Source organism: Rousettus aegyptiacus, unplaced genomic scaffold (assembly GCF_014176215.1).
Source record: "Rousettus aegyptiacus isolate mRouAeg1 unplaced genomic scaffold, mRouAeg1.p scaffold_m13_p_18, whole genome shotgun sequence".
Taxonomy (NCBI): Eukaryota; Metazoa; Chordata; class Mammalia; order Chiroptera; family Pteropodidae; genus Rousettus; species Rousettus aegyptiacus.
The window spans coordinates 16,108,616-16,113,539 of NW_023416293.1; the positions used below are offsets into that span (position 1 = coordinate 16,108,616).

The following is a 4,924-nucleotide window of genomic DNA, read 5'->3' on the forward strand; positions in this document are numbered from 1 at the left end:
GATAATGTTAAATTCCAGTTGGCACACACTATTCTGTGAGTGTCCGGCGTGTGGCACAGAGAGCAGACATTTATAGACCTTGCGAGTGACCCCGATCAGTCTAGTCCTCAGGACCCCGAGTTCTTGGGGGCGCAGAGTAGACGAGGGCTTCCCAAGGTCGTCTGGCCTCCGACGAGAGAACAGGGTGGAGGGGCCGAGCCCTCTGCCCGGCTTCGCTCCCGCCCCTCTCCCCGGGCGCGTGGGCGGGTGGCAGGGGGACCCCCCGCCGTGGGCGCCAAGGAGGAAGGAAGAGGCGCCTGCTCCCGACACGCCGCCCCCAGAGCCGTCGTCACAGAGGGCGCGTCCTCGGGGCTGGGCAGACACGGCTCTGCAGGTGACCAGCGCGGCGGGGCCCCGAGTCTTGTCACGTTCTGCTCCGTCCCAATTCACGAAGCGTTTTAGGGTACGTGCCAGCAGAAGAGAGAAGGAAGGGCCGCTGAATGCTTCTGGAAATGCCGCAGACCTCTCCCTGTGGTAGGTAAGGGTCCCCCGAGATTTAACGCCGCCCCGCACGAGGTCGGCGTGGGGAACTCAGCGTGTGCGCCTCGTCTGGTCTGAACCGGCCCGTTCTCCCTCACGGGCCCGCACCCCGCACGGCGCCGTGCATCGCACACCTGCACGTCACGTGTGCCTCGCAGGGCCCGTGGCCGGGAAGCCAACGGGGGCCCGTGCTGCCCGCAGCGGCGGAGGGCGGGGCGGGAGCGAGCCAGGAGGACGGAGGGCACTGCTGTCCGTGGCCGTCACGGACCGGGAGGCACGAGAGGACTGGCCGTGGCGCCTCCGAGTTTGACGCCCACCTCCCCTCCCCGCCGCCCGCCCCAGGTGCTGGGCCCAGGGGCCGCACGCTGAGTTTCAAAGAGATGCCGTTGGAATTGAGTTAAATCCGAGTCAAGCTGGGGCCGTCACAGCAACCACTTCGAATTATTTTTACTTTTTGTAAACACGGCTCTGCTGTTTTTCAAAAACGACCCTTTCCTTGCCATTTCACAGTTATCCGGGGGCACAGGTCGGACTAGTACTGTGGTTTCCATACATAGGATGGGGAAACTGAGTCTTAGAGGGGTTAAATAATCCCGAGAGTATGAGGTTGGTCCCCGTGAATCCAGGACTCGAGTCTGGGTCTCCTGACCCTTAAGCAAGTGGCTCGTTTGACAGGTGCGATTTCTTCTTTTATGAGAGGCCGTTACACACGTGTACGGGGAAGAATCCTGACACCCCGTTTTCTTGCTTGTTTGCTTGGTTCTTTTCTACATCCTTAGACCTTTTTCTCTTAGGAGCATCTTACAGAACCTGTGCAGTTTTTCTTTAGGATTCTGGTTTTAAGGAGCATCAAGCCAAGTTTGGCTCTGAGGGCGCACATTGCCCCGTCCCTGGTCCCGTGAGCATCACTCAGGCTCCGCGACAGCCCAGGTGCACCAGCCCGAGGAGCCAGCCGCACACGAGGCAGCGGCTCAGGGGCGGCCCCGTCTGGGCCGTCCCCTCTGGGTCCCACGTTTTGTCTCCCTCCACCAGGCACGAGTCCTTGAGCTGCCCACTCGTCTAACCTCCGTGGTGCAGGGGTTTGGGAGCTGTGTCCTGAGGGTCACGCCTGACCAGGAAGGGCCTCGGGGCCTGAGTGTGACTTCGTGCCCTGCGGAAGCGCACGGGACGTCAGCTGGCCCTGCAGAGGACCGCAGGCGCTTCTCACACGTTCCTGTCACGTTCCTGCTGGGGGAAGAGGTCCCCACCACGCCCGGTGCGATTGCCCAAGTCCGCAAGGGCCTGAGGAGGTGCTCGTGCCCCAGGCCGCAGATCCCACGCCCCGTAGCCGGCCCAAAGCCAGCACAGTGGGGCCGCCGCGCTCAGAGCCGTGCTCTTCGGTCCTGCGGGTCCCCGCCGCCCTTGGGCAACGTCTCTCCAGCAGCGTCACCTGTGAATTGAAGGTCGCTGTTTTGTTGGTATCGCCGCGCTTCGGCCGAAAGAAAACAGCTCGATTCTCCTTTGTTCCGAGGAACCAACATTCTAGAATGCTCCATTTCTTCTGACGGAGCCGTCCTCGCTGGCATGGCTCAGGCCACTGGAAGTCATTTATTTAATCGTCCTGCTTTTTTCGGAATGTGCCGTTTTACCGCGACTGCTTCACGCCGGAGAAGCTAAGCTGTTCGCGGTGCCGCGTCGTTAGCCAGAACTGATCTGGTGCCCGGGGCACCGAGCGTCACACCTGTGTGCTCTGTTTGCCCGTCGCAGAGAGCGGGCGTGTGTGTCAGTGTGGTCTGTGTCACGTTTTTTAACATGACGATGACAGTGGTCGCTCGACAGTACACTGCCAAGATCCCAAATTCCATCAGGGTTGAGCATATTCGAAGATGTTCCAAAAAAGTGATTGAGTCTGACAAGATCACAGGTTGCGGCAAAGACCAATAACAGGGCGGGGGAGCCTGTGGCTCCCGAGCAGTGACGGGCAGATGCGGCCAGCTAATTCCTTCTGAAAACACCGGCAGAGCAAATTACTCATGATAAGTCTATTCACAGGAACTAATCGAATGCCACGTCCAGTTTAATCGTAGAAACCGAGCGCCACCGTGACCAATAGAGAGAAGTAATGAGCAGGCGTTCGAAGCCTTTCATCCGGGTGATTTCTGAAAGTAGCCGCAGTGCCCACGGCGTGTTCCACGCGTGGACAGCACGCCGACCTAGCGAGCGGGCCCCGAACCCTCTAACGCACACGGGGGAAAGACGAAGGAGAAACGCAAAGGGGCCGTTCGGGTTTGCGGCCGTGCATTCTCGCAGGCTCCCGGGGATGTGGAAAAGGCCCGAGAATCCCTTACGGTCGTGTTACTGCTGGACAGACGTTTCCCCCGGCCTCGATGGTAGAAAGACTTATTCTTTCGATTCTGTCTTGAGCAGACTCTGCCTTGTAACCTCCAGCTGGGCAGCCGGCACCAGCTGTGCGTCTAGATTGCTAGGCGAGTTGCCGATCGCCCGGGTGAGTCACCCGTCTTGGTAATGGCATTTCTAAATTCAGAAGAACACGGCGAAAAAATTGTTTCATACCATTACATTTTTTTTTAAATGCCTACAGCACCTGGTCTTCCCAGGCAGTCTCCCATCCAAGTACTAACCAGACCTAAACCTGCTTAGCTTCCGAGGTCAGAGGAGATGGGGTGCGTTGGGGGTGGCGTGGCCACAGACTGCCATTACATTTTAAACAAGAGTTGCTCTCTCAGAGTTTCCGCATTTTTAAATGGATGAAAAAAATCAAACCTAATTGCATTTGACCCCAAAGTCCGGCTGGCTGACCCCAGGTAGGAGCCCTTCGTGCTGTCGCCTGAATGTACCAGCTTTTCATTTCTAAACGTTGAATTCTAGAATTAATTATCAAAGCAATACATGATCATTGTAAGAACATTTGGAAAGTTTAGTAATAGAAATAAAAGAAAAAAATCACCTCTCTCTTCCTGGTACAGAGACGGCCGCTGCGAGGATTTTGCTGTGTGTCCCTTTTGACTCGCTCCTCATGCCGCTGAGTGGCTTTTCCTCCTTCGTCCTGTCTTTTGGGTTCTCTGCATCGTAGCTGCTGGGAAATGATCTAAAGAATGTTCCTCCTTGGTAAGCGCGTTCCATGAGAATCTCGTAATAAACAGCCGGAAAGCTGGATGGGCCTCTCTTCCCAATGTAGTCAGTAGGGTGGTGGCAGTGCTGGCGCTGGTGCTGGTGGCGGTGCTGGTGGCGGTGCTGGTGGCGGTGCTGGCGGTAGTGGCGGTGCTGGTGGCGGTGCTGGTGGCGGTGCTGGCGGTGGTGCTGGTGGTGGTGGTGGTGCTGGTGGCGGTGCTGGTGGCGGTGCTGGTGGTGGTGGTGGTGCTGGTGGCGGTGCTGGTGGCGGTGGCGGTGCTGGTGGCGGTGCTGGTGGCGGTGCTGACGGCGGTGCTGGTGGCGGTGCTGGTGGCGGTGCTGGCGCTGGTGCTGATGGCGGTGCTGGTGCTGGTGGCGGTGCTGGCGCTGGTGCTGGTGGCGGTGCTGGTGGTGGTGGCGGTGCTGGTGGCGGTGCTGGCGGTGGTGCTGGCACTGGTGGCAGTGCTGGTGGTGGTGCTGGTGGTGGTGGCGGTGCTGGTGGCGGTGCTGGGGGCGGTGGCGGTGGCGGTGCTGGTGGCGGTGCTGGTGGCGGTGCTGGCGGCGGTGCTGGCGGCGGTGCTGGTGGTGGTGCTGGTGCTGGTGGCGGTGCTGGCGCTGGTGCTGATGGCGGTGCTGGTGCTGGTGGCGGTGCTGGTGGCGGTGCTGGCGCTGGTGCTGATGGCGGTGCTGGCGCTGGTGGCGGTGCTGGTGGCAGTGCTGGTGGCAGTGCTAGTGGCGGTGGTGGTGGCGGTGCTGGTGGTGGTGCTGGTGCTGGTGGCGGTGTTGGTGGCGGTGGCAGTGCTGGTGGCGGTGCTGGTGGCGGTGCTGGCGGTGGTGCTGACGACGGTGCTGACGGCGGTGCTGGCGGTGGTGCTGGCGCTGGCAGTCGCGGAGTGGCGGTGCGAGTCGCGCTGGAGGCGGTGGGTGTGATGACGGGCACGTTCCATGTGACTTTGAAAGAAGAGGACACTGACCGTGGCCACTGATTCTGCCGCCCAGGTTCTGGGCAGTGAGCGTGGCTCACGCGTCCTCACGGTCCGGCCTCCACAGCATCTGCAGAGACGTGCTTTAGAGACGGTTTTCATGGTTCGGAAAATCTGAGGCTTTTGTAATGTGACCAAAACTCAGTTGGTCAGTTTGGGGATTGATATTTTGTGAAAGGGACCCTTTCTTACGAGTCTGGTTGAGGACGGGGGTATTCGGGAGTGAGCCACAGCAGACATCCTTCCAGAAGCTCGTGATCCCGAGGGATTCTGTGTGTTTTCTGATGTGTCTGAATATTGCCACTTCAGGT

The 4,924-nt window shown here is 59.6% G+C and overlaps 1 pseudogene; it reads right to left on the reverse strand.

Annotated features, from left to right (window-relative positions):
• Positions 1–3,091: 3,091 nt before the first annotated feature.
• Positions 3,092–3,210, reverse strand: LOC118613471 (annotated as a pseudogene).
• Between the last annotated feature and the right edge of the window lie 1,714 nt (positions 3,211–4,924).